Source organism: Bos indicus x Bos taurus, chromosome 21 (assembly GCF_003369695.1).
Source record: "Bos indicus x Bos taurus breed Angus x Brahman F1 hybrid chromosome 21, Bos_hybrid_MaternalHap_v2.0, whole genome shotgun sequence".
Taxonomy (NCBI): domain Eukaryota; kingdom Metazoa; phylum Chordata; class Mammalia; order Artiodactyla; family Bovidae; genus Bos; species Bos indicus x Bos taurus.
In genome coordinates, this window is record NC_040096.1 from 22,853,500 (window position 1) to 22,862,832 (window position 9,333).

At 46.3% G+C, this 9,333-nt stretch overlaps 1 non-coding gene across 1 annotated transcript; it reads right to left on the bottom strand.

The window, feature by feature from the left end:
- Positions 1-8,575: 8,575 nt before the first annotated feature.
- On the bottom strand, positions 8,576-8,723 carry LOC113880203. The gene has a single exon (XR_003507667.1). It is a non-coding gene; the product is annotated as a small nucleolar RNA SNORA12 (small nucleolar RNA).
- Between the last annotated feature and the right edge of the window lie 610 nt (positions 8,724-9,333).

Consider the following 9,333-nt stretch of genomic DNA (forward strand, 5'->3'; position numbering starts at 1 on the left):
GAGAAAAACCTGAAAGCCGTGAGAAAAGACAGATCGCTTACAAAGGAACGAGCGTTTAGACTGCCATCAGAATTCTTATTTGCAACAACAAGACAAATAGTATTTCAAAATACTAAAGGAAATTGTCAGCCTAGAATTACATACCAAACTGGTTCAAGAGCGAAGGTAAATAAAGATTATTCCAGACATGCACATATGTTAATCATGAACAGAACACTATGGGGAAAAAAAACTGCTGAAAGATGTACTTCTTTAACGAGTTCAGAAAGAGGAGGTGGGGTATCTATAGAAAGCAATGGTAAGCACAGATTGGTAAACATCCAGACAAAATTAAGTAGGTATAGTTGGGGGAGCAGGGAATAATAGCAAGAAACAGGTCACATTCTGAGGTTTCAGGGTATTTGAATTTGGGGGGAGATTATTCAACCTGCTCGGCTTCCCAGGAGGCTCAGTGGTAAAGAATCTGCCTGCCAAGCAGGAGATGTGGGTTCATTCCCTGAGTTGGGAAGATCTCCTGGAGGAGGAAATAGCAACCCAATCCAGTATTCTTGCCCGGGAAGTCCCATGGACAAAGCCTGGTGGGCATTAGTTCATGGGGTTGCAAAAGAGCTGGACACAACTGGGTGACTAAACCACAATTCATTACAGACGGTGACACCCACCCTGCACTCTCTCTTGTTCTTATCTGCTTGCTCTGATGAGGCAAGCTGCCATGCTGTGAGCTGTCCTGTGGAGAGGCCTACATTGTAAAGAAGCCAGCCTTCAGCCCACGGCCACCATGGAGTCATGCCGCCAACAAACATGCGAGTGTGCTGGAAGCAGATTCTGCCACAGCTGGGTCTTTGGATGAGACCACAGCTGCAGCAGACACCTGAGACCCTGGGCCAGAGGACCCACCTCAGCCACCCCCAGGTTCCTACCCACAGAAACGGGGAGATGGTAAACACTGTTCCTTGCCAGTAAATTTTAGGATAGTTACACAATAACAACTAATACACAGACAATACACAGCAGTTAAAAAGAATGAGGTAGAGCTGCAGATGTCAACAGGGAAAGGCTTAAGAATACTGAAAGAAAAGGCTAAGTTGCAGTATGATACCATTTGCGTCAATGTTTTGAATACCCGAAACAATACTCTATTGCTCATGGAAAAATTAATAGTAGGAGCATTAAAACGTTCAGGAAGTTTACCAAAGCTGTGAACTGGCTTGTGTGATACCAAGCTCCTGGTGTAGACACAAACTAGAAAAGCAAGTGCTTTTCCCTCCATACTCCCTTAGGTTCCCCTGTAAGATGCAAGGGCTTTCCAGTAAAGAACCCACTTGCCAACGCAGGAGATGTAAGAGACGAGTGTTGGATCCCTGGGTCGGGAAGAGCCCCTGGAGGAGGGGATGGCAACCCACTCCAGTATTCTTGCCTCGAGAATCCCACAGACAGAGGAGCCTGGTGGGCAGCTGTCCATAGGGTTGCAAAGAGTTGGACACGAGTGAAGCGACGTAGCACATACACGGGCAAAGATGCAAGTGTACAAGGCTCTATGTAGAAATGTTGCACAGGGACTTCCCTGGTGCTCCAGGGGTTAGGACTCTGTGCTTCCACTGCAAGGGGTGCAGGTTCGATCCCTGATCAGGGAACTAATGCCGTGCTGCGCAACCAAAATTAAAAGAATCACGTCATAAACGGAGAACACGTGAAGAGCTGTTGACTTTGCATTCTCCCCACTGGCAGCGCTGACTGCAGTGGAAGCAAGGGGCTCTGGGGCACAGCAGCTGACTCAGCCCAAGCCCTGATCTGTATTTTAGGGACACTTTCCAGGAAACTCATTCAAGAGTTCTGATAAATCCCTTCCAGTGCAGCTAGCCTGAGGGGGTTCTTCAGTCTCAAAGTCAAGGCCCCCGACCATGACCAGGAGGGCACACTGCAACTTCACAAAGGCAGTGATCTCAGGGGCAGGGGAGGCACTGTCACTGGAGGGACGTTCAAAGGGACGAATCTAAAGCAGACACGGCAAAACGTTACCATTAGTTCTGGTGATGGGTATGTGCTGCATGCTAAGTTGCTTCAGTTGTGTCCGACTCTTGTGACCCATGGACTGTAGCCCACCAGGCTCCTCTGTCCATGGGATTCTTCAGGCAAGAATACTGGAGGGGGTTGCCATGCCCTCCTCCAGATCTTCCCAACCCAGGGATCTCTTACATCTCCTGCATTGGCAGGAGGGTTCTTTACCACTAGCACCACTTGGGAAGCCCTGGTGATGGGTATATCTGTCTTTTAAAAATGTATCACTATACTCTTCTAAATGTTGAAATAGTTCATTTTTTTTTTTTTTTAATGTGGTCACCATGCCTGCTGATTAGATGGCTAGGAGAATATGTTAAGTAGAGAAAGTCTAAGTGGTATATATACAACACAGGGAAGCCATATGAAAAAACAGTAATGAACTCAGCTATAAAAATATTCTAGATACCAACCACAATAAATCAAAAGAAACGAAATGTTTCTCATTCATTTTACAAAAAGTGTACTTCCCAAAATACCGATTTTTGTGAACTCAATAACCAGTAGGAAAAAATAGGAAAATGATATGAACAGAAAGTTCAAAGCATAAAATGATTCCAGTTTATGCTGAGTCTCACTGATAGTGATTGAAATGCAAAGTAGAACCAATTTGAGATATTTCTCACTTTTAAGGTTAGTAAACAAAAGAGACAGTGTTGGTCGAGTGTGGACACAGGCACTCTTACATGTGGCGGCGAGTGTAAACGGTATAACCTCTGGAGGGCAGCACTGCTGAGGGTGCCCGGATCACAACTGTAGGTGCATCATGGCCGAGCAGTTCCACTTCCAGAAACATCTTCCTAAAGCCATGTTCAGTCATGTCCAACTCTGTGACCCCACGCACGGTAGCCCGCCAGGCTCCTCTGTCCATGGGATTCTTTCTCCAGGCAAGAATACTGGAGTGGGTAGTCATTCCCTTCTCCAGGGGATCTTTCTGACCCAGGATTCGAACCCAGATCTCCCACACTGCAGGCAGATTCTTTACCATCTGAGCCACGAGGGAAACCCCAAAGATATGCTCAATATGTGGGAAAAGATACATACACAGAATTGTTTATGACAGTCCTGCTCGTACTAGTAGAAGATTGAAAACACCTTAAATGTCTATGATTTAAGAAGGATGAGTAAATAAATGATGGTTTGTCCCTGCAATAGAATCCTATGCTTTTTTTAGGTATAAAAAGGAATGAGAAGGTTCCTCACGTGCTAATATGGAGAGATTGCCAAGGTATAACACAGAATGATGCACATACATGCTAGCATTTGTCTAAATACTACATAAACAAAATCTCTGGTTATGCACACACGGAACAGGTGACATGGATTGCCTGTGGGGACCAGGGGTCACTCTGTGTCCATATGTGAATTTTGAACGGTGCTCCTGAGGAATGTAAAAGATCTGAATAAATGAAAAGGCAAACCCTACTTTCAGGATAAGTTAATTTTGTAAAACTGTCAATTTCTCCCTAACTTATTCTATGAATTCAAAGTCGTTTTAATGGAGTTGTCATTCTCATGTTAATCTATCATATGAAGGAAAATCAGGAACATTCTGAAAATGATGAGTGAAGAGAAAGGACTAGCCTAAGACATGAAAACATAAAAAGCTGCCATGATTAAAACACTGAGACACTGACTCCTATTTACATGAATACATAAAACTGAATAGAGCCAGGAGTATATCAGAACAGACACAGGGGCTCAGTAGGACAGTACAGCTGCTGCTCCACACCACTGGAGGGAAGATGGATTTACTCCATACATGTTGTGAGGAGGACTGCGTAGCTATCTGAGAAAGTGATTCCTAGTGTGCCAGCGCTTCAGAACTGAAAATGAGATGGTTGGATTGGCATCACCGACTCAACGGACACGAGTTTGAGCAAGTTCCAGGAGATGTGAAGAAAGCCTGGCATGCTGCAGTCCATGAAGTCGCAGAGAGTCAGAAAGACTTACCAACCAAACCACAACTGGTGGCCCTGAGGCTAAGACTCCACGCGCCCAATGCAGGGGGGGCCCACGTTTAACCCCCGGTCTGGGAACGAGATCCCACATGCCACAACTACAAGTTCGCAGGCCAGAGCTAAAGATCAAAGATCCTGCATGCCACAACTAAGACCCTGTGCAGCCAAAATTTTTTTAAAATTATAGAAGTGAAAATTAAACATACAAGCATTAGAAAAAAAAATGAAGAAAATATCCTTATCACCTCACAGTGGAAAAGGCATGATATAAAATACAGAGTTTATTTCACAACAGAACAACAAAACCCTGCTAATTTCACCCAAGTTTAAGAGACAAGACAATCTGCCCCTGGGCCAAAGCCAGGAGGGGCTGGAGAGGGATGGGGAAGCTGGAACACAGCACTAACTCAAGCAACAACCAGCGAGATGGGGACCACAGGGAAACCTCAAGGGTGTGCACCACAGCTGTTTATAAGTTAGAAACTGGGAACAATCAAAATGCCCAGCAAAGGGGACTGTTGAGAAGAAAAGTTTGGTGTGATTCCAAAACAGAGTTGCTTGCAGTCACTAAAAATAATGATTTAGTAAATCAGGGAAACGGGACAACCTCAAGGCTGTGTTATTAAATGAAAACTCATTGAAGAATATGGAATGACCCATTTTGGAAGGAGAGGAGAAGATTCATGTGATTAGGAAAAAAAAACTAGAAGGAAGGAAATGCACTGGCATTTTGTGGGGGCTGTCTGTGGAGGCGGGGGCTGTCTGTGGAGGCAGGGGTCACTGGGGCTTCACTGCCAGCCTTGTGCTTTTCTGGGTTTCTCTAAATGTAATACCTGTGGTTATTTCTATAACTCCAAGGTTTGAAATCTGAATGGCGGATGAGGTGGTGTGAGTCCATAACCAGGATTCGAGAGGGGAACCACCAGTCCAGACGGGGATGTGACCGCTGAGGGCCTGTGGACACCAGAGGAGGGAGGCAGCTGGAGGTGGACTCTGGACTCTGCAGTGAAGCCTACCTCATGTTTAATTCTGTGGACACGACACAAGCTTGAGGCAGTCAGGGGCAAGGCGGGGAGGGGGCAGACGAAGGGCGCAGCTCTAGTCCCTGCTGCTGGGGTCCCTGGGGCGGCCGCGGGCAAGGCCTGAGCCCCCAGGCACTCCGAGGCGGGGGAGAAGCAGAGCAATAACCGTGTTCCACACCTTCCACCTCCTGCCTGAGCCTCACAGAGGACTCGGCAGGAACGGACAGTGGTGAGTGGGTGCTGCCCTCGGGAGCAGAGAGAAAGGTCTGTCTGCCCACCTTGTTTGAGCTGAACCTTTCCAGCAAGGGGAGAAAAAGGTCAAAGGAAAGTAGGAAGCAGTCTTGCTCCCCCATCTTCTTCAAAGAAATAACTGGATGTGGAAGAACAGGCTTCTGAGTCACAAGGAAACCTTGTCCCCAAGGATCGGGATCAGAAACAATGGGGAAAGGAGTTATTAAAACCATGGGCTCACAACAAGCTCAGGAAGAAGCTGAATAAACTTTGAACAGTTTGTCTCATCCTGCTATAAAAAGAGGAAATTTCAGAAAGTCAGGGACCATCACGTGCGTACAGTTAGAAGCCCTTTCACTCCACCGACACGGTCACGGCTCGCGTCACGAGAGAAAAGCGCGTCTTTGCTCCTCCCACAAGGCCTGTGCACCAGAAAACGAAACCTCTCAGTGCACCGGCAGTGTGGGCACTGCCAGCAGCTGGCTGGACACGTCGCCTCCTGGCCCTCTGACCTGCTGCCCAGAGCCTGCCCTTCAGCAGTCTGGGCCCAGCACGCTGATTTTGAAAAGGTTTAACAGACACTCTCTTTGTAGAATGAAGGGCCCTGCAACATGGTGTTCTCACAAGCCACCCTTCCCATTTCCTGTCACCCCCACCTCACCAACCCCTCAGACCCCAGCTGAAAGGCCCCATTCTTGTCCCGTGGAAAAGATCCTATTTAAAACCGAGAAAAGGAGGAAACACACTCAGCCGTCAGGAAGCAATAGCATTAACTCAGGGGCCAAAAACAACACTGCAGGCCGAGAACAATGCAGGAGGCGGCGTGGGGAGGACTGAGGCTTCGCCGGGCGCTTCTGTCCCGGAGACTGAGAGGGGGCCCGAGCGCGAGTCGCTCACGGAGTGTGGAGTAGGCAGTGTTTCTAATAATAGAAGAAATAAGAATTTATCTGAGCATTTTCATATATTAAAAATATGTTTCCTTCTGGACAGAGATTGGCTTCACATGAGGCACTGGTCTCTCACTCCACTGTTCAGCTTAAAATATCCCCAGGTACCTAGTGATGTGGCCACAGACCTGCAGGTGTGGTGGAGCTCTCAAAAAGAAAATGATTTCGGAAGAGAAAAAAAAATTTACCTTCCAAATGATTTTACAAAAAGTAAAGACTCAAGTTTCCCTTAAGATTAACTTTCAAAAACTGAAAATTAAAAATACTATTTTCAATAAGCTCCACTCCAAGAATGTAGTTTCCAGAAATTTCACACAGAATTAAAAAATGAAGATAAAAAAGCTAATGGGAGGATAAAACATGCCAGGATGTCCCATAATTGCTCCAAGTAGCAGCAAGTTTAGCTTAGAGTTTCCTGGCAGTCAAAGGGAAAACAGAACAAAATTGATGTCAATTCTTAAAGAGATGGGAACACCAGAACACCTTACCTGCCTCCTGAGAAACCTGTATGCAGATCAAGAAGCAACAGGTAGAACCAGACATGGAACAATGGACTGGTTCCAAATTGGGAAAGGAGTACGTCAAGGCTGTATATCGTCACCCTGCTTATTTAACTTATATGCAGAGCACATCATGCGAAATGCCAGGCTGGGTGAAGCACAAGCTGGAACCCAGATTGCTGGGAGAAATATCAGTAACTTCAGATAGGCAGATGATACCACCCTTATGGCAGAAAGCAAAGAGGAACAAAAGAGTCTCTTGAAAGTGAAAGAGGAAAGTGAAAAAGCTGGCTTAAAACTCAACATTCAAAAAACAAAGATCATGGCATCCAGTCCCATCACTTCATGGCCAATAGATGGGGGAACAAGGGAAACAGTGACAGACTTTATTTTCTTGGGCTCCAAAATCACTGTGGATGGTGACAGCAGCCATGAAATTAAAAGATGCTTGTTCCTTGGAAAGAAAGCCATGACAAACCTAGACAACGTATTAAAAAAAGCAGAGACATTACTCTGCCAACAAAGGTCCATATAGTCAAGAAAGAAAGAAAAGAAAGAAAGTGAAGTCACTCAGTCGTGTCTTACGCTTTGCGATCCCATGGATTATAGCCTACCAGGCTCCTCCATCCATGGGATTTTCCAGGCAAGACTACTGGAGTGGCTTGCCACTGAGTCTAAGCTATGGTTTTTCCTGTGGTCATATACGGATGTGAGAGTTGGATCATAAAGAAGGCTGAGCACCAAAGAATTGATGCTTTTGAACTGTGGTGTTGGAGAAGACTCTTGAGAGTCCCTTGGACTCAAGGAGATCAAATCAGTCCATCCTAAAGGAAATCAGTCCTGAATATTCATTAGAAGGACTGATGCTGAAGCTGAAGTTCCAATACTCTGGCCACTTGATGAGAAGGGCCGACTTATTGGAAAAGACCCTGATGCTGAGAAAGATTGAGGGCAGAAGGGGACGACAGAAGATGAGACAGTTGGATGGCATCACTGACTCAATGGACATGAGTCTGAGCAAGCTCCAGGAATCGTGAAGGACAGGGAAGCCTGGCGGGCTGCAGTCCACGGGGTCACAAAGAGGTGGGCATGACTGAGTGAGTGAACAACAACAACGTGACATAAAGACCTTAGAACAAAGCTCCAAGTTCAGGTTTAATGCTAACTCTCACTGCCTGCAGGAAGGCCACCATCTCTGCTTCACTGATGCTGGGGTTGCCTCCCGCACCGAATGCTTACCCTGTAGCTATCAGTGACGGTTTCAGCAATGGACAGGTGACCCTATCCTGCCCAGTAAGCCATAAGGAGAAATCTGCAAGAATGATTGTGAATCAAGTTCTCACTCCCCCCAGAGAGCCACAGAAAGAGTCTCTCTCTCTCTCCCCTCTCTCTAGGTGGGTTGGGTCTGGATGTGATACCCAGCACTGTTGCAGCCATATTGTTCCTAGTTCAAGGATGAAGCCACCTCCAACAGAGAGAATGGTGAAGGATGGAAGAAACCTGGGTTTTCAGTGTTATCAACCAGCCCTGGAACCCTCAAAACTCTAGACTTCCTGTTCAGTGAGATAACTGCCTGTCCTGTGGGAGAATACTAGATTCATTCAGGTTTTTTGTTTCTATGGAAACAAAATGTAAAAGCTCAGGTTTTAGAGGGCAAACACAAAACTAGAAATGGGAATTTTCTACACATAACAGAAATCTTGAAGAAATAAGACTATTCATCCCAGCATTATGCTTTTTTTTTCTTCAAATCCATCACAGGAATGGAGGAACACCCCTCAGCAGACATTTTCCTCAAGCCAGACAGGTCTATGTCAGCCTGTCTGTAAGGACATCAACTTATGACATAGCCTGCCACATGTGGGAGCCCGTCTCTGGTGCAGGAAAGGCTAGAAAGAGACCTCTTTGTCATCAAGCCTCTGCCAGCTCCTATATAACATATGTGGCAGAGCCAGGCCCATTTGAAAACTTAACACATGTGCCAGAAAGAAAACTACCACAATCCAGAATTATTTAAAAGAGCAGAAGACTGGACACAGTCTTAATATACATCATTGAGTGAGTAGAGGCAGATATGCATCATAAGTTACTCGTCAAATGTATGCACAATATCTGAGAGAGCCATAAAAAAGAAAGGGGGAGACTTCCCTGGTGGTCCAGTGGTTAAGAATCCACCTTGCAATGCAGGAGTCACTGGTTTGATCCCTAGTCGGGGAGCTAAGATGCCACATGCCACAGGGCAGCTGAGTCATCACGCCGTAACCAACGAAGCACACGCGCCACAAGTAGAGTCCGTGTGCCACGGCAGAAGATCCTGCATGATGCAACTCAGACTTGATGCAGCCAAACATTAAAGAAATAAGAAAGAAACCACTATTCACTAAGTAAAAAACTTGTAGAACACGGTGTAGAGCGCTCTTGCCTGGAGAATCCCATGGACGGAGGAGCCTGGTGGGCTGTAGTCCACGGGGTCGCGAAGAGTCGGACACAGCTGAGCGACTTCCCTTTCACTTTTCACTTTCATGCACTGGAGGAGGCAATGGCACCCCACTCCAGTACTCTTACCTGGAAAATCCCATGGACGGAGGGGCCTGGTGGTTTATAGTCCATGGGG